Genomic DNA, 24,370 nt, shown 5'->3' with positions numbered 1-24,370 from the left:
AAATATTTAAAGAGACAACATATGTTGCTCATGTATAAATAATATGAATAAAATAGTACTTTATTTGCATATTTGAGTTACAAATTTTAAACATTTGACTTTTATGCTTTGTTCATTCAGGAAAAGCCAATTTGCCAACAAAGCCATACTTAGCTGTTAATGCTTATTTTATCCTCTAAATTGTTTCTTATTTTAGTGTGTTCGAAGTATATTTTAGTGACATATGAATCTCTTTGCTAAGAAATATTTGAGAATATTATCCTCACAATAAGATATTTGCTTTATATGAATAATATAGCTACATCCTGTAAACCTTCCAGTCATAAACAATGCAGAAAATAGAAAATGATGGATGGGCTGCAAAAGATTCAAGAAAACAATTATAATAATAACTATTCTAATCTTTAAGATGTGCCAAAGGGGAGATCCAGGAAATTACCAAGCAGTTAACATCAATACTGGGAAAGAAAAGAACAAATAATAATAAAATTGATCAGGAAGTACCTAGGCAAGAACAATTTAATGAGCCAACTGGCAGCATGAGTTCACGTAGAAAGATCGAGGAATACAAACCAAACAGAAAGTGACTAAAAGCAGAGCCAGCCAAAGAAACCTGAATTTGTCTATTTAAAATCATACCAATAGCCATGCGAAAAATGGCTTCCAATTAAAATAATCCTATGAGAATTGGTACAAAGTTAACTTTTGACCGATATATTAGAAAAGACAGCACTTAATTTAAAAAACTTGCTGTTCAGAAGATCCCTTCAACTCAACCACGCCTCCACCACTGAACTCCAAATGATGCATAGGATTACCAGTGGCATTACTTCAATATTCACACTTCATCTCCCAAAAAACAACTGATCAAACCTTGCTAATAAGTGGCTTTCAGGCCAGCCAAATACGGACTAGTCTGTGCATGCCTCCAGCATGAAAACTAGTGTTGTCATCCTGACAAGATGACAGCTGTTAGCAATCAAGGGGTTGCATGTGAGTGCATCCAGTTTTACTTTTTTAAACAGAATTTGCTGATGTGTAAGGAAGTATTTGGACTGCAGGGTCAACCTGGAGATTCTAAATGGGCCAGGAGAGGCTTTAGACATTAGTTGTCTCTAACCAAAGGAGCTCAGATCAGCTATAAACATCTCCCCTCTGTCAAAGGCATGCCTTTCACTGATCAGGGAGGAGGCTTCTGCTTGGACCGGGAATCACGCAGCTCAATCAGCAGGGCAGGAGTCTGCCCTCAGCCAGCAGGGGTGTTCTCAAGGTGGCCGGGTGCCAGAGAAGCGTCAGCCAAAGTGGACAGCTTGTTATCATGACCTCTGTAGTGAGTAAAGGACTGCCAGCATGATTGTGTGGATGAACTATTTGACAGTAAAGAAGGGACCACCCACCAAAATTGAACCAAAATAAGAAATATGGTGGAAAATATTTGCATTGTATTCTGAAGACAATGGGAATTTAAATAAAACTGGGACAACCTCATCTCCTTATCCTTCCTCAGCCAGTTAAATTCAAACACAAGTTTGCAAATATCACCCATTTTTCTAGAACTTTTAATCTGCAAGTCTGCTGAGTTCTTTATATGGGTCAAAATATACCCCCTTTGCCATCCTAAATATCTACCTTGTTCTTCCCGGATACTTTATTTATCAGCACCTCCATTTTTTGGCATTTACCATATAAAACTTCCTTCTCTTAAAGTTAAATGTTTATGAAATTGATACAACTCTTAGTCTATCAGTCCCTATATAGAGCATGATGTATTTATTCAATGTTTACTAACAATGATGTTCACAGATTTGAAACACTCACATATTACAACGTCACAGTTGGGAATTATACTGGTGTGGTAAATAAAACATTTCATTCTTTCCTATTATCTAGCAACATTTTATTGGTGAATACAGTAACCTTGCTTTTTTTAGAAAGTGAAATTAATTCCATATGAAATTGATCCATCTTCATTTACTACATCTGACTTCATTTCTACTGTTAACAATAGCTTTATTTCTACTAGTTTTCTCCTCTTTCCTCATAAGCATTGAAATAATTTGAAAATATATAACTCATAGTTAAAGCAAAATATAACTTGAATAAATATGTTTTATTCTTTTAGTCTTCCAAGCCTCTACAAATTTTATCACATTCACCAGCTTATTGGACAATATCAATTGAATAATATCCTTATGCTCTGGTGAGTTACAGAACCTTGCAAATATTCATTCTCCATCTTTATAAATGGGGTGATAAGAAATAGTAGAAATCCTGTCTGATTAATGATCTATGAAGTTTAGAACTGTTTTTTTAAAATCAGTTAGGTTTGTAAAACAGAAAATAAGAGGGGTAAAGCAGCTGTTTATTCACTCTACATATTAGTTTCTGCAGTATACTATATGGACAACTGAAATAAATCACCTGAGCTATAGACCCTCATTATAATACATGGCACCGTAAAACTCAGTTACACTTACCGAGGCGACGTACATGCCCCGGCCAGGAATGCTCGACAACTGTTGTTGGGTTGTCATGTTCATCTCTTTATATTCCTATAAAACTATTTAAAGCAGGGATATCAATTTTGGTAAAGTATATTGAGTAAGATAAATCCCTGTCTTATTAAAAGCATTTCTTAGAATAGTGACTGTATTTGAATATTTGGACATCATATATATGTAGAATTATTAGGGTTAAATTTTTTTAAAAAAGATAACATGTATTGAGTACTAACTACAGACTGTCCTATTTGCTTTACATTAATTAACTTGTTTAACCCTCATCTACATTGAATTAAGTGCTATTCATACCCACATTTGGCTGATAAGTAAGCTAAAAGATAGGAGATTAAATAACTTGCCCAAGTTCACACAGCTAGTAAACAGGATATTGGAAAACCCTTATTTTAAGGAAAGATCTAGATGTCAGCTGTCTTGGCCAAGCTCCACTGATGTCTCTAGAGATAATGGAAAATGGGCTCCAGGTCTCTGAATTCCTAGTTAACATATTTTCCCATAAAATCATGCTACTTTATATATTCAAAAACAGTACAGATATAGGTGCACTCACAGTGTTGAAGCCATGGGGACTTCAAGTTTAGTGTCAGCAAAAACTGTCCACAAAAGGTGCCCCCTGATATTCCTTGATCTCCAAACAGTTCCTGTGCTAAGTTCCCTGCCTTCTTGTTCATTCTGCTAACTTTTTAATGGTGATTTAATTGTATGTAAAATTTGGATAATATAGACAAACATAAAAATAAAATATAATTTTATGGGCTTCCCTGGTGGCGCAGTGGTTGAGAGTCCGCCTGCCGATGCAGGGGACACGGGTTCGTGCCCCGGTCCGGGAAGATCCCACGTGCCGCGGAGCGGCTGGGCCCGTGAGCCATGGCCGCTGAGCCTGCGCGTCCGGAGCCTGCGCTCCGCAACGGGAGAGGCCACAGCAGCGAGAGGCCCGCATACCACTAAATAAATAAATAAAATATAATATAATATAATATAATATAATTTTAAAGTATCCATAATCACTACATTCTTCATTCAGAAGAAACCACTGTATACATTTTGGAGAATATACATATGATTTTTTTCTATACATATGCATGTGAATGTGTGTGTATACATGTGTGTGTATGTGTGTGTGTATGTTTTAGTTAATTTGGATAATAGTGTACATATTGTTCAATAAGCTGGTTTTCACTAATTTACATATCATGAATATTTTCCATATCACTAAAAATCCTTCTGCATTACTTTCAATGGCTAAGTTCTATTCTAGATGTGCCATAATTTATTTAACTAACCCTTCATTTAGGGGACATTAAGATTTTTTACAATTATGTACTATCATGCTTAACAATGTAAGGATGTTAAATCCTTGTACATAAAGTTTTGCATATATTCACGATTATTAAGGATATTATATCCTTGTACATAAAGCTCTGCATATATCCACGATTATTACTTAGAATGAATTCCTGATTGATGAGGGTATGCAACAATCCTACAGTATCAAATATATATATTTTTCTGCTTCTGAGAGTACCAACTTACCTACCACCTTGCAAAAATTGAATTCCGGTGTTATCTTTTTTCTTTAATCTCTGGTGATTTTATAGGTGAAAAATTGCACCTTGTTGCTTTAAATTTCATTTTTACTACTTTGAAGACTAAACATTTGTTCCCTATTTATTGGGCACTGCACTTCTTTTGCATGTCCTGTCGAATTTTCTACACCTCGGTCCATTGTATCAGAAGACTTCATTTATATCAAGATTTCAAATTTTAAATACCAGAGATAAATTTAATCCTTAGAAAGATATCAAGAAGTTCATCTCTTTTTTCAAAGCATCAAAAAGCCAATACATCCCTGACCACTATGGAAAACTGTCAGTTCCTCACTAAAAATGACTGCCAATTATTAAGCACTTTACTATGTACTAGGCACAGTACCTGAAGTTTATATATATATATATACTCCTTCCCTTAATCCTGACAAGAGTTTAGAGAACATTATTACCATGTATATTTAAAAAATCCATATCAGAGGGTAAATTTGTGTATGAGGCTAACAAGCAGCAAAGCTGGGTTCAGCTTAAGTGTTGGGCGTTTAAACCATACTATTACTCAGCTGATTCAGCACAATAATAATGATGCCACTAATTTCTTGGAAACTTGTCCTTCTCATCTGATTGTGTCTGATGATGTAACATCTCAGGGAGTGAACCCCACCCTTTTGAGAAATTTCACCCAAAACAGCTGACTTTGTAACAAACTTCCAGTCTCCAAAACTATTATCATTTCTAAAATCAAGGTGGAACTTAGTACAGGTGTGACTATGGTTAATGATTTCTAGCACTAAATAGGTTTAAACATATAAAACTCTCCTGATTCTTAAACAATAATCACAGGACCATTTCCTAATATCACTCACAGACTCTGCAATTTGTCACCTACTTTTGGCTTTTCTACAAAAAGTCTTGTGATAAATGATTCCAAATATCTTTGATACTATGAGGCAAATCCTCCAACTTTGTTCTTTTTCAAGATTGTTTTGGCTACTCTGGGTCCCTTGCACTTCCACATGAATTTTAGGATCACCTTGTTAATTTCTTCAAAAGCAGCTTGTTGGGATATTGATATGGATTGTGTTTGCTCTGTATATTACTTGGAGATTATTGCTATTTTAACAATACTAAATCTTCCAATCCATGAACATGGAATGTCATTCCGTTTGTTTAGGTCTAATTTAATTTCTTTCAACAATGTTTTCTGTTGTCAGAGTACAAGTTTTGCACCCTTTTGTTAAATTTATCCCCAAGTATTTTAATATTTTTGATCTATGGTAAATGCAGTTTTTTCTTAATTTCATTTTTGGATTGCTCATTGCTGATGTATAGAAATACAACTGATTTTGTATACTGTTTTTGTATCATGAAGACTTTCTGAACTAATTTATTAGCACTAATAGCTTTTTATTGATTTCTCTAAATACAATATCATGTCATCTGCACATGAAAATAGTTTCACTTCCTTTCTAATCTGGATGCCTTTCATTTCTTTTTCTTGCCCAATTGCCCCAGCTAGAACCTCTAGTACAATGTTTGATAGATGTGCAGAAAGCAAATAACTTTGTCTTTTTCCTGATCTTAGATGCAAAAACATTATCTTTCAACATTAAGTATGATGTTAGTGAGTTTTCATAGATAGACTTTACAGTTTGAAGAAGTTCCTCTCTATTCCTAGTTTGCTGAATGATTTTTATCATGAAAAAGTGTCAGATTTTGTCAAATCCTTTTCTGATTTATTAAGATGATCCTGTGATTTTTGTCCTTTATGAATATGGTTATTACATCAATTGATTTTTGGTAAACTAATCTTGCATTACTTGGATAAATCTCACTTGGCCATAGTGTATTACCCTTTTAATATGTTACTGGATTTGATTTGTTAATATTTTGCTGAGGATTTTTATCTACACTCATATGGAAGATTTGTAGTTTTCTTTTCTCCTGACGTCTCATCTGGTTTTTGGAATAAAGGTGATACTGGCTTCATAGTGTGAGTTGGAAAGTGATACTTCCTCCTTTGTTTTTTTGGAAGAATTTACAAAGAATTTATATTAATTCTTCCCTAAATATTTGGTCATACTTTGTTTTTTAACTTTTTCTATTTTTACATTAAAAAAAAATGTAACTCCAATAGCATGTCCGATAGGAGGAAATGAATGTCCACCCATTCACTTTGAAACAACCCTGAGATTAATCTATGGATCTATGATCCACAATGGTATTGTCAAAGTTTGAGTTACGCCCAGGGAAGAGAAAGAAGTCCCCTAATTAGTCCTTAGAAGTTTCCCACGTTTAAAAAAAAAAAAAAAAAAGTAGAGGAATGATCTCGGTGTGAATAGCTGCTCCTGCAACCGCAGCTCTCTTCCATTTCTCCACTCCCTCCCCCGATGCCGGGCTCCGGGCCTGGTACTCAGATCTAATAAGTGACACGGGTGACTGTGGCATCATCCCGCTTCCGTCAGCATCTGCAGAGGAAAGGGGGTTGGGCCGAGAGGGTCTCCCGGGCGGGGCGGCGGAGGAGGAGGGAGTTCAAAACACAGCCTCGCCCCTGGAACCCTCGAAGCAGCAACGCCCCTCGCTATAAATTTGTAGCTGCCTTCGTAGAGAATGATTCCAGCGCCTGTTAGCCAAGGGCCCCAGGCAGTGGGCGACTGAGCGCCTGGGCGGACGCAAGACGAGCAGCTCTGCCGGCCCGAGGCGGCGATCCATGGGGAGGAACCCGAGCGGACCCCGGGAGTGAGGGCGCACCCCGCGCCAGCGCCAGCAACTCGGCCGGACGTGGGCGCAGCGTCCCGAGTGGCGGTGAGTGGCGCGGACGGCCCCGCCAGGCTTGGGGGCTGGCGGCGGGGGTGGTCAGTTTCCTGCCGAGGTGTGAACTGCGGGCGCCGTGCCGGGAGGCTCCCGGGGACGAAGAAGGCGAGAGCGAGCTGAGTTCCAACCGGCGCCCACCCCGAGCTGGAGGCCCTTCCCCAAATCAGAGGAGGGGCGTCTGAGTTGGGAAGAAACAATTTGAGCTGGTTTGCCCCCGTGCCCCAGAAATTTCATTCCGACTTGACACAACTCTATCGGGTACGAGCAAGGAATCTGCAGAAATGGGATGCAGCCAAGGAAACTTTCTTCCCGACGCTTTTAGCTAATTCTTGTCTTTTCAATGTGACCTGAGTGTATGACTCCGCGGGGCGTCCATTTAAAAGTTGTGCCACTTCTCAAAGTGAAGCTGAGTGTCCCCTGCCTTCCCCGGCCTCGCCCCAACACAGCTCACCTCCCCCATACCCCTCTCTGCAAACCATATCGGTGGGTCCTTGGCACGGGATGCCGTGCCCACCCCGAATTAACTGGGGAGGGGGAAACCCGGGGCTTCTCCACACCCCAATCCCCACGGCCTTGGCCACGGCACGTTTGTAACTGAGGCGGATTCTAGGAGAAGCTCTTCTGCTCCCAAGACCCTTCCCTTCGTCCACCCCTCTACCTAGCACCCCATTCTCCAATTCTCTTAAATATCCAGCCCAGTCTCTCCAAAGTGCCAGATGCTTCGTCTCCAGAAGCATCTCCTGCCCTGACTTTGGGCTCCCATTAGAGACCTGGCTATTGAACCCATCTGGGGCCTCTTTACCTAATCTTTGTTTGCTCATGGCTTCATTAAGAATCAGACACCCACTAGTGGCCCTCCGGAGCCCTCTGTTCTTGGTGAACGTTTGGGTGTTTGCTCACTTTCCCCTGGGATCGCATTTTCGACCTGACCTGCTACATTTACTTCTAGTGTCATTCCTGGAAGAGAAGGTAGCAGTGAGGCAGCGAGGAAATCTGGCACCCTGCTGCTCTGTTTTATGACTTTTTTGAGCAACTTGTATCTCCTCTTAAAGGTGCCTCAACCCCAACATGATTTTCTTGGTAGTTAACCACCCAAGGATCCTGGGTCTCCAAGGTTTATTCTCCTCAGCATAAGCAGTTAACACCTTTATAAGTCTTCTCAAGAAAGGAAACTGTCTGTTTCCCTTGTGCCCTGCAGCGTTTCCCTAGCTCTAAAGGCCCCACCACGTGGATAATCTTTCGTCCACCACCCTTCTGGAGGACAGCGCAGGAGCAAGGAAGCACAGAGAGCTGGGAATGGAGACTCCCACTCAACTGGCCACGTGCTGTTAGAGTTATTTCACAACTCTGAACCTCAAGGGCCCCCGCCTGTAAGTTAGTTTCCCTCCAGTGATAAAATTCCTTGATTCCTTTTGTTTCCTAGTTATTGCTTAAAAAAATAAAAGCCTAAAATAATTACCCTTTTAGCCCATGTCTGTGGTCCTCAAAACTGTCTAAATAGCTCTCCTGGTAAATTATCTGCTCTGGAAAATCATTAGGTCCAAGTGTCCATGCCCCAAATGAGAGTTGGCAGTTCCTACAAGCTGGCTTAAGGCTCAGGGAGTGGCCCCAAGTTGCTAGATCTCAACATTCGTTAAAGTTTCATGACTGTTGGTGTCAAGTCTGTTATCTACTCTTTCCCTCCCCTTTTTCCCCTGACTTCATTTTTCTTTGTGGCCACCGTGAGGCCTTGATTTCTAGCTCGGTTCTTCTTTGATCTTAAACTGAATCAACTGCTGCATCATCCAAGCTCAGAAGAAAACTGGTTTTCTTCCACTGATGCCAGAGGAAGACTTGTCTTCCTTGAGTTTTATAAAGCGTCTTTCGGTCACTGTTGCTTTGGCAATGCTCTGCATCCCAAGAGCTCTGAGCTTCAATCTCTCCTGTCACTCTCTTGCCCTGCTTCAGTGTTCAAACTGTTGACTCTGTGAATTGTTCACGTTTCTTACTTCTTCGTTTTTTCTTTTCCTACTTTGGGTAAGAATTCTGTGTAGATAATTCGGGGTGATTTTGCTGCTGCTGCTGCTGCTTATTACTGTTGTTGTTACTATGACTAATGGCTTGCCCTATGCTAGAGGGAAAATAATGGAAGCAAATTTAATCTGCTCCTTACCCAAAGCCCAGGTAAAATACTTAGCTGAGAAGGAGTTTGAAACTCACAGTTAAAAATGCATGATGCACGTTCCCATAGTTTTATCTGTGCTGTCACACTGTCACCTTTTTATGCAGCTGATAGTTGCTGTATTTTGTTCTCAGATTTGTTACAGGGACCAAGATCAAGTCCCATCACACTTAGATGTTTTGGCTGCCTGACACAGGCTCCTGGTCTTTAGCCCCAAGCTCGCTAGTTTACTTGGTCCTTTTCCTGCTCAGTCATGACTGAGCAATGCCAGATTCTCCCAAGTGGCTTAGCAAATTAAGAAATTTATTTAGAAGTTTGATGTAAATCCTAGTGTTGTGAAAATTAAAAAGCTGTCTTGAAGACTGTGGCAATAAACAAATATAGAGCCAGAGCAACAAAATATGACAAAGTATTTGGCAAATGACTACCATTATCCTATTAAAGCTCTGAAATACATCTAAAATAAATCACAGCATAAAAAATATCTAAAGAGCTATGAATTTGCCAGATGTTTTGTTAGTTGGTAGTTAATGACAAATTTGACAATTAGAAAATGAAATATATATCTATAACAATCATAAAAATGATAAGTGAATCTTCACTGTGGTTGTATTAACATTAAAAGATTTTCTATCTGATTTTGATTCTTTCTCTTGATCGTAGATGATCACAGAGGGAAAAAAATTCCCTTGAATATGAAAACTAAAATTTCTTTCAAAATATTTTACTAACAAAGAATGCACTATATACTGTAAATGCTGTACAGCTGCTTTATACTATTGATACATTATTTTTATAGCTCAATTTAGAAGAGTTTATTTTTGTTTGTCTGGTTCCTAAATAGGTGCATCATCTAAATGTCTTAAGTAGAAATAAGTGTCTAGAATCCGCCCGTTACGGTGTGATTTTTCTTCCCATACTCAAAAATATTTTAAATTGTGTTGCCAATCTCATATTTAATTACTTTTCTAACACAAGTTGGAAAAATGGGTAAGAAATAGATATGCTTCATTTTTCATAATCTCATTGTACCTTCACATTCCAAGTCCCAATTCTGGATGTCTTTAAAATTTAAAATCATATAATTAATAATCATTCAGTTTGGGTCAACTTTTATGGGATTTCTTGTTCATTTTATATACATATAAGCTGCTTTGTTCTTCAAATGATGTTAAAAATCTCATTTAGGTCAATGAATTAAAGTACTTTGACGAGTGAACTTCAGACTAGGAACACTAGAGAATACACATTTGGTTCTGCACTTTTAAAGAGAGTTAATGATTGCTAATTTCCCCTCTAAGTTTTCTTTGGTTATTTCCCATTTTATATTAATCAAAGCTCCTCTTATCTACCTTGGAAAATGAAGAATTATTATCTATGAAATATATCAACAGTAGTAGAAGATACTTAGAGAGAATTCAATGGATCTGAGTGATATTAGGCCCTGAGGACACACCAAAGTATAAAAATGGTCTTTGCCCTAGAGAGATGTTGGTCAAGCTAAGTACATATTTAGATATGGGTCTCTCTAATCATCTCAATGCCACTGGGGTGGGAAGCCATTTAAAAACAACCCTCCTCCCTCCTACCTTTCAGACTAGGTGGAATGTCTAATGTGGTTACATCGTTTGATTCTAGCCACTTCCATAATAACCACTACAGCTTTCCTTTCCCCATGGGGTTATAACTCCTTTGACTGTATGCACCACACCCAACTGCATCTTTGTATTCTGTTACTAAATGCTCCACAAGTCACTTTCTTGCCTGTTTGTTTTTGGCTAAAGCTATGGAAAACACTAAATACATTTTCTCTTCTATATTGTAGAAGAGAAATGTTAGAGAGAAACCACTTCCTATTACACACAATAAAATGACTTAAAATTGATGCTTTAGTCTTACTCATTGAGGAACTAAGTATTAATACCATTTTTTTAGTCTAAAGCTGTAATGGCAAGGACAAGGTAGAGGAAAGAGTAAGAAAAGGAGAAATGAAAAAGAATAAAAGGTTGAAATATCAAATCAGTGGTTCTTCAGGCTTTAGAGAGCAGGTAAGGCAAGCATATGACAATCACGTGGGGAGCATTTTATATTTGTACATATTGTCAAACTTCCTTTTTTCCTCCTTTCTCCATTTCCCCCTGTTGGGAACCACCACATCTATTACAAATTAGAACCAATCTTCCATAATTACCTCAAGTGTCCAGGTCCAGAGATTAGCATCCTGGGCATCACCTGGAAGCTTATTAGAAATGCAGACTTTCAGACCCCACCCAGACTCACTGAATTAGAATCTGCATTTTAACAACATCCCCACGTGACTCAACTGCACATTAAAGCTAGAGAAGCACAAGTGGACAGTACCTCTGGCTTGTTCAGAATGATAACCTAGAGGTTCTTTCCTTGGCTTTTTAATAAACTTTTTTTTTTTTTTTGCGGTACGCGGGCCTCTCACTGTCGTGGCCTCTCCCGTTGCAGAGCACAGGCTCCGGATGCGCAGGCTCAGCGGCCACGGCTCACGGGCCCAGCCGCTCCACGGCACGTGGGATCCTCCCGGACCGGGGCACGAACCCGTGTCCCCTGCATCGGCAGGCGGACTCTCAACCACTGCGCCACCAGGGAAGCCCTAAACTAACATTTTTAATAAAGCTAACATTTACTGAGCATCTACAATGTGCCAAAACAATATTCAGCCTTTAAATACCGTGTTTTATTTAATCCTCACAACATCCCTATATAATAGTCACTGCCTTATCCCCATCTTACAGATTGGGATACTGAGTAATAATGAGATAAGTAGCTTACCCAGATGTGGTAACTGGTAGAGTCAAGATTTAAACATAAATGTTGATTCCTGTGCTCTGAGCCACCACCCACACTGTCTGCTCTACACTAGGCTGCCTGCTTTTGAAGGCCAATTAATTATCTGATAATTTATTTAAAGTTATAACTGGAAATCAAGTTCTGTTTCCCTCATAGAAAAAAACAAGATATCCTCCATTTTGGTTAACATTTGTCTGTCATCTTACCTTTAACTGCAATAATGAAGAATTCTAGAAATTCCTTCTTTAGTTGGGAAATAAATATGAAAACTATGACAGCCCATTATTTAAAACTTAAGGTTTGATATCTCTATTTTCCCATAACTTACCTGAAATTTACTTTTTTTTCTTACCGTTTTGTGTTCTGATGAACTTTTTTTTAAAAGTTCTTCAATTGAACAAGCCATTTCCTACATATATAAACTGTTGATCTTTCCAACTCAAATTATATATCATCACTCTTTCAGCTTTTAATATAAACACTTATTTACCTATAGGCATAGTTTACAAAACTTGAGTTGAATATAGTTACTAATCAGTCAGTCTGCAAACAAGGATGACTTATTTTAAGCCAGCGACTCCCCCAAATGATTTAGTCTCTGAAAGATTTCTCCCAATGCATAATAGATTGACAGCTGTCAGTTGGATCTGGTCAAATGTCTGTTGCTTTGACAGGGCCTCACTGATGTTGGTCAAAAGACTGAGGTGAGTCTGGGCTCCCTGTGATCATGTTTGAGAGGAGAGGTGTGTCAACGGGACTGAACAGCCATGATTTTCTCCGCAATAAAGGGACATCCTTAGGAGACAGAATTTCACCAGCTGCTTAGATCTAGAACTTTCGGCAGTGCTAACAGCACAGCGTCTACCTTGTAAGTTATGGCTGAGGGTGAAATCAACCCAGCGATGCCATAAAGCCAAGTAGCAAGGGAACCCGTGCCCAGGAGACATCCTGCATATTAGCAGGCAGAGTTTCTTAGTGCTAATAAATGATAAAGTACTAGTGATTCTCTTATGACCCTTTACAGTCCTGCTTGTCTCACTAACCCCAAATAACTGACTGTGGCTGAATTTAATCTGCACCAGGTTTTTTCCTAAATAAATTGAAAAAAAAATCTCACAGCATTTCTTCTAGTAAACTTCATACGTTTACAATCTTATTATCACACACTTTTCTTCACTTTTTGACCCAAACTCTTCTTGTTATACAATTCAAATGCACCTTACATGCTTCTAAATTATGTGGGATGCCGCTAGAACAAGAATGTTCCACTAACCCAGCTTTAATAATCTAATTCTCTTTCCATTCAAGTGATGTCACTTCACATAAAACACACTGTACCATGATGTCTTCCAGCACTTAACCTTCACACAGTTAATTACTGCCACTTTATCAGGAATGGAAAAAAAGAATCTGATGTGATTCCTACGTAATGATTTCCTGAATGTGTCTTAGTGTTTGATCTACTGGGTTAACAGAATGGATTTTTGAGAGAAATACAAATCTACTCTTTTAAATTCCCATTACATTAAGCCATATGATGAAATATTATATAGTCATTATATATTTTTATATAAATATATTTTAAAACATTTAGTGACAAGGAAAGATAATCACAAGTAAATACAGCAACATATAAAACATAAATCGAGTGAGAGCCTGTGTGTGTGTATGTGTTTGATAGATTCTTGTCAAGGTGCCCTTAAGGTCTTATTTGGGTCACTGGTATTCTAATGAAAATAGTTTAGTTATATTAGCACTGATTTGTGAGTAAAATCACTGATATATTTTTAAATGCCTGCATATTTGCAGAACAGATAAAAAACACTAGGAGAAATATATAACAAATCTTAAATGCTTTTGAGGATTATTAAGATCAAGGCTAAGATCAAAGGTGACTTTTTTCTTTCCCCCTTTTTTATCTGCATGTGCTTTCAAAATTTTCTATAATGAACCTCTATTATACTTCATACTTTCTGTTTATCTTGGAATTTCTTTTCCTTTCCTTCCAACTCCCTCTACATTTCAGATCGTAGACGCTACTGTTAACCCTCTGGAGAATGATACTGGCAAGTCAGCCCTGTCTCTATTTTTTTTGTCCCTAAAGTACACTAGAGCCTTACAAGAATCCACAGATTCTACACCAGAGTGGTATTTTATAGGAAGAATCATCTAATGGGAAAATTTTGCTATAACAACAAAACCACCAAAAACTTGGGATAAAAATAGATCCTTCTAATGCCAAAATTCTCCTATATCTCCCGTATCACAATGTGATAAAGCTGATGTACACTGTTTTTTTTTTAAAAAAAAATGCAACCTCTACAGTCTTCTTGAAGAACTCTTTAAAAAAATTTCCTACTTAAAAAAATCCCCAAATCTATAATGAAAAATATTGATGAATTTGGCTACATTAAAAAAAAAAATGGAAATGGTTGTATATTAAAAAGCACCATAAACAAAGTCAAAAGATAAACAGGAACTTGGGAAAGCTATTTGCCACACATTACATGTAAAATGCCAATTTTCAACATGAGCTCTTTAAAATGAGAAACAATGAACAACCCAATGGAAAAATGAACAAAGGCCATGCATGACTAGGCAAACTAGTAGAAAAATGACTACAAAAAATAAGAAAAGAAAAAGAAGCTCAACCTCATTCATAACTTAAGAAATGCAAACCAAAACAAATATATACTTATCAGACAGAAAAAAATTTAAGATTTGATACAAGCCAGATTTCTGGTATCATAAATTCATGTAACCTTTATAGAGGACATTTTGTAAGTATTTTTCAAAAACTTAGAGTGTATAAACAATTTGCATCAACAATTATATTTGGAACTTATTCTACAGATATAATCATATAATTACAAAAATGCATATGTATAAATATGATCGTTGGGCTTTTTTTTAAGCATCTGAAAAGGGAAACTGGGGAAAAAAAAAAAAAAAAAACAACCTTACAGCCCATAATAGGGGCTGGTTAAATAAATTATCATATTTCAGTGCCATGAATGGAATACTATATAGCTATTAAAATGAATGAGTTAGATTTATGTATACTGATGTAGAAAGTTCTGCTAGCATATTATTAAGTTTAAAAAAAAAGAAAGCAAGGCACAGAACATATAATGTATAAAATGAAAAAACATGGATATACACATTTATATGCATGTATATACATTTTTTAAAGTCCTAGAAGGGTACATAGGAAACTATTAGTAGTAAGTATCTCTGGGAAGTGGATCTGGAGAGACAGAGTTAAGAGATGTGTACTTTTGTTTTATATGCTTCTGTAAGTTGACACTTATATCACATGCGTCTGTTACTTCAATGAAAGATTAAAACTGAAAATATCTTTTTAAAAGATTCTTTTTCAAAATTATGGTACAATACCACTTGTATAAGCTCTAGAATCATATCAGAGTTTAACTGTAAGTTCACAAGTAAAAATCTAATCTATTAGGATATTTCTTATATTTAGTAGTTATGTCTACAGAAATGCCTTAGAAGACTGCACTGTTTTTGACCCAGAAACGTTCTTTTTCTCCTTCTCTAGTGTTCATCTAAAAGGGTGTGAGGGACGATGTTGACTCTCAGGAGGAAGAGGACAGGTCCCGTGACCACACGGCCACTCAGTAGAGCCCAAGTCTATCTAAGGAAGAATATGTTCTTGATGTCGACCAGATGGCTTCATTACCTTCAAAAACTTTCTTAAGATGTAGTGTTAATGCTTATTTTATAAATTAGAAAATTACAATCTGACCATATTCAGTGAATCACATTAATCTTTTTTTTCTTTCCAGATTTGATCCATGATAAATTGGTCTAAAACGGCGGAGGTTTCATCTGGATAAGTCACTGAAGCCATCCCAGAAGGTCTGCATTCCAGGTAAATGTCTTACACCTATAACGTCATATCTGTCAGTCGTTTTCTCTAGCGTGTCAACAGTGAAGGCAGCATGAAAAGCCACGTATGCCATTGTCAGGTGACAGAAACAGAGGAAGCAGAAAAGAATGAAGTTCCAGTCTTACCCTATCCCTTCCAATATACAGCTTAATAAAGTATATATTAATATGATTTTCAATATAAACAGTGTCGGAATGACCAAGATAGTCATGTATTGGTGATAAACCATGTGAGAGATTTGCAAACCCCTGGCGAGGATCTCCTCACGGTCATAGGCGATTGCTCTGAGCAGTGCGTTCCATGCTACGTAGGGCTTTAGTAGGGCCAGGAGGGAAATGACTGTGCTCTCTCATCAGCCACCAAATGGGGAACTGGGGCTCAGTGATGGCCCAGCACTCACTTCTAGAGGCGGGCATATGTCTAAACACCATAAACCTTGAAACTACCTGCTCACCTTCAGAAAGCCCGAATGTCTCAGGGTCTCATTCTTACAAAAGTCTCCCTTGCTCCAATAAGGTATAGGAAAAGGGGCTCTGAAATTGGATATAGAGGGACCCTTTAATTCCCATGCAGTTGAACCCCCTGGTAGATGTGAGTCCTGTGGAGTCCCACAGCGGGGCATGACACTCAGAACCTCAGAGGGCAGCTAGAGACTGCTCTGTTGGTCCAACTCCTATCACATAGGCCTGTATGATATTTTTCATAAAAAGACTCCTGGATTTACCCGGCTAGCAGGATTTTTTTTCTCCTGATGTAAATTCAGCTCAAAGAACAAGCCCTCAGCTTCCCAAATTAACAGGGGAGACACTCCCTAGTTCCTCCAAGGAGAATGAAAAGAGTAGCTTGTCCCCTTCTGAATATGTTGTGATTGCATTTTATCAAAGTAGAAGGTAGATAAGATAGGTGGTGGGTTAGTTAGAGGCGACTAGTCTTTTTGATTGACAAGTAGGAAACACTTGCTGGAAGGCTCTCCACAGCGGTGTTAGGAAACTAGGACCGCTTTAATCTTGGAGACAAAAATAGTAACATTCTACAGAGTTCTGCCACTGGAAATCTTTAGGGGATTTTTTGTGAGGTGTAGTTAAACCTAGGAAGCTGAGCTGTGCATGTTTTCAGCAAAAATCCAGCTCTGGAAAACGTACATTAAAATCTATTAAGTAAAGAACTAATGCCATACCAATTCTGTCACTAACTAGCAACTTTGCCTTTGGTTTCCTGTGAAAGAATCTTCAAGGCCCCATCCCAATCCATGGTTACTATACTGAAATACAAAAAGTGTTTTCCAAGGGCCTTCTGAACTTTGTATTGTCACTTTAAAACTTTCACCAACTTAAAACTACAGCACTTTGATCTCTTATTGATTTAAACCAGTAATGTGTAAACAGCATTTCAGAGCTTGTTTTATTGAACCAAAAATATTTAGGTTGAAATCTACTTATGAAAAATGGGAAAACCTGGTTCGGACATAGAATAAAGAACACGTTCAGTGGCTTAAAATCTTTGGTAACCATTTGCCCCATGTGGCTATTTAAATTAATGATAACAAATGAAATTAAAAACCGAGTTTCTCAGTTGTACTAGCCACATTTCAAGTTCTCAATAGACACATGTAGTTAGTGGCTACTGTCTTGAATAGCACAGATATAGAACATTTCTATCACTACGGAAAGTTCTGGTAGACAATACTATCATAAACAAATTATTAATAATGCAGTGGACTTCCACTGCTACTTGGCAAGAAAGTTTCGTGCTCTTTTATACTTATTTGGAAATTTTAAAATATTTTTTTAATTCCAGTTTTCTCAGTTGTAGGTTATCTGGTGTACAGTTAGTTCTCACAAGCCCCTTTTTCTTTTTCCTATTTATTTGCCTGTTAAAATATGTGGAATTAAATGTTTTACTTAAATATTTATTTAAATATTTTATGTACTCTTCTGAAGTTAGAGGTTTTCGTTTCCTTAAAAATTGTGAAAAGTGGTACACATGATTATGTTGAGCTAATACATGGCTGTTGGCTTTTTTACCTGAATCATTGACATCTCCAAGTAAGAAAAACTAGAAAAGATGCAGGATCATTTTTAAGGCCAATATTTTTTCTTTATTGTTGATATTCTGTAAGATTTTATTTTTCCTACGATGATAGATGTGTCTCAATTATACTGACTTAACTAAAGTTGATTTATGTTTTTTCAGCAATTGGAGAGCCAAGCAGAATAACTATTAGATCATTTATTTCTTTTTCTCTTTTTTAATGGAAATGTGTAATATTTTGATTTCAAAATTGTATGCATCACAGATAACAATATTTTATTTATCACTTTAATTAATATAATCACCCCCTTTTACAGTGTATTCTTCAACTGCTTAATCACGATTTTTCCACTAATATGATCTGGTTATTTAACATCAGTCTCAATTACTTTCCAGTCACTTATACCTAGTAGTTCAATTAAATTTGGTTCCTGGACTAACGGTTGTACGTTACACAAGGCAAGAAATTAAAAACAATTTTATCTTTGAGTTACTGAAGTATCAAGGATTTGAAATAGCTATATAACTGGTTGTGAAAAGGGCATATAAATATCCAGCCAATATTCCCTTTACAGATTTAATAGTATCATTTTTCAGTGAAAGCATAAATAATAGAAGTTTGGACCCAGTTTGGAACTGTTAAATATGAATCCGAGTCTTACCAATGAGAAAAAGGCAAAGTAAAGGTTAGCCACTTGTGGAGCTTTTTTTTTTTTCCAATAAACCAAAAAGTAGCTTTCTTTATAGAATAACAGGTTTACTCCAAATAACCTATTATTCACACAGTTTATCTCCAGTAACATTGTTCCTAGGTTTAAATAATATAGCTAGATATGCTCAACATACAACTGTGTAGGAGATTCTAATTTAAATTGGATTACTATTAATACTTTCAACAATTAAAAGAGCTCAGAGAATTAGCCTCTAAATTTAGAGGTTCTGTTTTGCTGGCAGGAAGAACTTCTCACTAGTACCAAAAGTGCTGTCATCCTCTCGCTTCAACTAGCTAGTCATTCCTTTTAAGACTCTTGAGATGATTTGGATATAGAGGAGTCATTTTTTTTTTTTTAATTCCAGGAATATCTAAGATATCTCAGAAATGTAATAGTACAGTGCAGACCTGGCAGAAGGTAGCCAGTTATCTGGAACTAGGTCTTTGGCATCTTTCTAGATTTGGAACAAAATACTGGACTCTCCCTGGGCATCCGTGAGACAACGGGAGCAACGTCATACCGGAAGTCCAAAATCCAATCAGAAGCAGCCTTCCTTCTCCTCTTATCCAGGAGAAGCCAAAATACTTCTGCACACAGCATGGGCCACCATAAAAAGCAAACAAAGCCACTGTAGATAAAACCAAGCAGTGGGTAAGGCTGTCTTTTGACCTAGAGTCTGAACCGTAGCTCCTCAGTGATGCTCCAGGCCAAAGAGCAAGAACAGGATGGGCATTTTGCTGCCTCTTGGTCCCTCCAGTGCAGTCAGTGTACAGAGCAGGAGGATAAAACAACTCAGTATCTTCCTTAACAATGCAAAGAAGGAAATCCAACCTGCTTTGGCAGTGTGAAAGCAATGCAAATTTGAGTCATTGATGACCATAGCTTCTTATGTGATACAGAAGTTTATTCTGTAACACTAATGGCCCAGCCATACTTTGTTCAACTCTAAACCATTAACGAATGCTCATCTTTATTTTACATAGAACATATTTATCTACACACAACTGAACAAATAGGGAATGTTGGAAATGGCCCTGTGAGAAGTATTGGCCCACAATGCATCTGCTTGGTTTGGGGCAATTGAAGTAGTTAGTATAGGCTCCCTCTGGATTTCTGCTACAATTTTGATTTAATTAGATCAATGAATTAGACACATAGCATCTGAATTAAAGAGTGAGAAATACAATATGAACCAATTAAGTGAAGGAAAAATTTACTATGAATAAAATAATAAATGTCAATAAATTTAAAAATTGACTATAGTTTCCTTTATATGACAAATGTAACAGACCTAATTTGACATCTTAAAATGAAGAGATCTGGGCTTCCCTGGTGGCGCAGTGGTTAAGAATCCGCCTGCCGATGCAGGGGACACGGGTTCGTGCCCTGGTCCGGGAAGATCCCACATGCCGCGGAGCAAGTAAGCCCGTGAGCCATGGCCGCTAGGCCTGCGCGTCCGGAGCCTGTGCCCCGCAACGGGAGAGGCCACAGCAGTGAGAGGCCCGCATACCGCAAAAAAAAAAAAAAAAAAAAAAAAAAAAAAAAATGAAGAGATCTATGTGTAATCTATTTTGTGATTTTTATCTTCTTAGGAGTATGTTTTGATATCTTTAACCTTCATATTCAATTTTTTTTTCTTTTATCAGTTTCTATGGTATAAACATCCATCAATCCATATTGGTTGACATATATATATATATATATATATATATATATATATCAAGAGAAAGTAATGCTGCAATCCTTCTCAGCAATTTATTCTAACAATTAAGAACCCTTAAGCTAAATAGAATAATTCATTTCACAGGAAACTCTTATTCAATATGTATAATTAGTTTTAGTTAACTTTATTAATGAAATGTTGCAAATCAATTAGGCTTGCAATAATCAGATCCTGAGGACCCAAGAGGGGCCATTTCCCTCACAAGAGGGGAAGGTGATATACAATTTAGTTGGGAAGCAAATGTAATTAGATTTGATCAGTTGAGTATTCCTGTCCTGATGTGGAATTAGGCACATACCCAAGCCTGAGTTTATAGTTGGAAAGAGGTAGAAAAAACAGCATGGCTTAGAAAATGTCTTCATGGTCCAACTGACCACAAACTAACAGCCAAAGTGGGCCTTTGAAACCACAGGTAGACAGGTTTTCTTCCAACAGGGCTATGTTTACATTTGTTTTTCAAATCTGAATGCCTTTAAGTAGAAGAGTACATGAACTCAACTATTTGTCACTCCTTCATGGCGCTTCACGCATTTATCTAACTGCCTAAATCCTGATGGCATTTCAGTTTGCAACTATTGTGACCTAGAAGTTTATTACTGAACAGGTGTGGGGTAACCCTAAAGTTTCTTTCTTCTGACTCTAAAATAAGAATATCAAAGAAATGTCATGACAGTAAAATTATATTAAACACAAGGTATTCCTATGTAGGGCTGCAGTTTGCAACAGATTCTGCTGTTATTCACTCAATAAGTATTTTTATTGGACACCTACATGTCAGTCACTATTTTCAGCATTAAGGACAAAGTGTGAGCAAAGCAGACAAAAATCCCTACCCTCACAGAACTTACATTCTACTGCATGTAGACAGAAAAACAAGTAAAGTATATATGTTGGATGGCATGAGTAATGGAAATAGAATGTGGAAGCAGTGGGGGAGAAGGGTGCAGTTTTTAAAGGGAGTTTAGGGCAAGCCTGCTTAGTAAGAAGGAAGGAACTATGTGGACATCTGGAGGAAGATGGCTGTATGGAGACAGCAGAGCAAATGCAAAGGCCCTGAGGCAGCACTATACTGGCATATTCGAGGCACAGCAAATAGGCCAGTATCCAAAAAGCCAGTATTGAAGGGTATAAACTGACAGGTAGACTAGAGACATATTTAGAATGGATGCTAGAAGAGGGGAACAAATGAAATTTTTAAACTGAAATGCTTTAAATATTGAAAATGCTTTGAAATATAGTGAAATATTTTCACACGAGAGATTTTAAAAAGAAGTCAGGTCCATGATTCAATCCCCAATGACTGGCTCAGTAGCCATCATAGTCAGGGGCTACGTCTAGAACTCTAATCACTAAAAACCTGCATTTGATGTCAGTTCCTCCTGGATGACCAAATGACTTGTTTGGCACCTTTGGTATACCCCCAAAACACTTTGCCTATCACTGACCTGTAATCCCATGTCTCTGGGCCTGAAAATAAACTCCCTGTAACAGAGTTAGTGGTGCATGACGTTGCCATGAGATTATTTTTAGTGAAAGCTTTGCCTCCTGACACAAATGCACTGATGAACTTAATAATTCCTGGGGCTACCACTGAATGCAAAATGACTTCATACACTTGGTTATTCCATTTAAATTATTTTACCTTCAAGTCCAACAAAAAGAAAATTCTAAATAAAAAGATACATTTGGGATTGTATATGTGGCACCCATCCACATATAACTGAAATAAAATTATTTAATGGAAAATTTCAAATTCAGCCACTTCTAAATATGTAAGATAGTCTGAATGAGAAGGAACAATTCTGACTTTGTATTATTTTTTAGTGGTAGCGTTTTCTCATAATCCCGTGCCTTTTTCCTGTCCTGCTATTCTTCAAGAGTTCCTAATGAGAATTAGAGGAACAGGCATATTTAACAATCTGTATTTGCAGGTTGTAAACAAGAAAATGAAGACTAATAGTTTCTCTCCTGCTAATCTGATTTTCTACAGCTCCTCTCCTACCGGCTTAGGCAAAGGACTTAGTTACTCTTTCCAGCAGATGGGGCCAAGGAAAAGACAATCATCTGTGATGTCATGCTTCCCCCAAATAGGCCAGCTGCCTTTCAGGCCTCGGTTAGAGACTTCCCCAAAGTAAGAAATGAGAAGTGATCGTGAACAGAATGAGGAAAAAATGCAATTTCCTTTATTCTAGAAAAACAATACTCAGTGGCTGGTTCACAATGCTACAGTAAAACATTTTCATACATTTCTCCTGCACATGTGGAGAGTTATAAGGTATGCACTTAGAGGTAGAAATGCTGATTTGATTTCCAAAGTGGTGGTGATAGAAGGAGGCTTCTGGAAACGGGGCTGTGCTGAGTTGACAGAAAGATAGAGGATTCAGTCCTTAACTGGTAATACGTGACTGGCTCTCTAAACTGAAATATAACCCCAAAAGAACTTCTTCTGGTATAATTCCAGGTCCTAGGGCTAGTTCATGGTACAAATAGTTATTTATAAACAGCTATACAGGAATGTATTTTCCAGGACCCCTCTTATCATTGACATCTCATAAAATCAGCCCTGCAAAAAAAAAACTAGAACATTCTGAGAACATACAACACATAACTTTAACTGAGGATATTTCCTTTTCTCATGCAAAAGCATGAAAGTTGGTTGGAACTGAAATGGACTTCTGTCCAGGCGGGGGCCTGTGATTTCAGGAAGCATGTATCTCTTTTGAAACTCTAACGCGTCCTTGGAAATTGCTGCATAAAGGCCAAACTGACAAAGTCTAGTCCTTCTCCTCTGAGTAAAATCTTTTAGTTGTATGTCAGTAGCTGGTCTTTGTTCTCCTCGGTGCTTGTTGCAAAATACCGCAATTTTCATTCTAAACCCCCAATAGTATTAGGAAGACAAGTTGAGTTAAAATAATGCCTGTAATTTAGTAAGTATTCTGTCCCTAATAAAAAGCTAGTTACTCACATCTTCCTTCAAATCCCTCTCCCCTGAAAGGAGATACTAGACAGCATTTTAGGGAAAACAAACTTTTGTCAATCGCTAAGGATAAGGTAATAAAAGGGTTGAAAATAGCATTTTAAGCACCATGTTTTTTCTTTAAATTCCCTGAGGTTGAACAGATTCTTAACTTCATTTTTTTTAACTGCCCTGAAAATAGTTTGTCTCTAGTTGACTCTTATTCAGGGCAATGTTATATCTTCTTAATCTAGTAGAGTCACAAATTTAAGTCATCATCCTGAGCAAGTAATTGAAATGGTACAATCTTCTCACTCAAAAAAAAATTAAAAATCCAGGAATGAATCATCCTTAAAACGTTCCCAACTTGCAGTCTAGTTTCATGGGTGAAAACTTTGGGAGACCAGTTTGGGAAGCAACCAGAGCCTGGTAGTTTCATACACTTGACCATCACCTTCGCACAACAACACTTAAAAGTAACTAGGATTAAAAAAATAAACTTGTTATTTAATATGGTAATAAAGTGTTTTTATGTGGAAAAATAAATAAAGTATACCTCAGACCTCAGTAAACCTGAAAAAAAAAAGTAACTAGGATTATTGCCATTGTATTATATTGCTATTTTTTTTTTTTTTTTTTTTTGCGGTACGCGGGCCTCTCACTGTTGTGGCCTCTCCCGTTGCGGAGCACAGGCTCCGGACGCGCAGGCGCAGCGGCCATGGCTCACGGGCTTAGTTGCTCCGCGGCATGTGGGATCTTCCCGGACCAGGGCACGAACCCGTGTCTCCTGCATCGGCAGGCGGATTCTCAACCACTGCGCCACCAGGGAAGCCCTATATTGCTATTTTTTTAAATGCAGACACAAAGAGAATGTAACAGTTAACATCTATTAATTGGACACTTAGTTGGTCAGGCACTGGGTTAGTCACTTTATCTCCATTTTCTTACTTAATTCACCAAAACAAACCTACAAGCTAGGTTTTCTTATTGGCTTCATTTTTTCACAGACAGTGAGTCTAAGGGGCCCATGTTGCTAACCAATACCAGGACAAGAACTGGAATTTTGGACTGACTCCAAAGCCCTAGTTCTCATTTCTCTCCCAGATGTAACGCATCAAATTCTTCAAAGCCTGAGATCTTCCTTTTTTTCAATTAACTGCTACAGTAGCAGCATTT

At 37.7% G+C, this 24,370-nt stretch overlaps 1 protein-coding gene across 2 annotated transcripts in view; it reads left to right on the top strand.

Moving 5' to 3' along the window:
• Window positions 1–6,512: 6,512 nt before the first annotated feature.
• AGTR1 (angiotensin II receptor type 1) overlaps window positions 6,513–24,370 on the top strand; it is a 43,805-nt gene continuing 25,947 nt past the window's right edge. The window contains exons 1-2 of one of the 2 annotated variants that reach the window (XM_067033606.1): window positions 6,513–6,871; window positions 15,668–15,753. The gene's annotated coding sequence lies outside the window, so the exon portion shown is untranslated. Of the gene's footprint in view, window positions 6,872–8,083; window positions 8,251–15,420; window positions 15,754–24,370 lie in introns of those variants that run through there. The other variant, XM_067033607.1, reaches the window with a different exon arrangement.

This window comes from Kogia breviceps, chromosome 5 (genome assembly GCF_026419965.1).
Source record: "Kogia breviceps isolate mKogBre1 chromosome 5, mKogBre1 haplotype 1, whole genome shotgun sequence".
Lineage (NCBI taxonomy): Eukaryota > Metazoa > Chordata > Mammalia > Artiodactyla > Physeteridae > Kogia > Kogia breviceps.
This window is presented reverse-complemented; position numbering and strand designations above follow the sequence as displayed.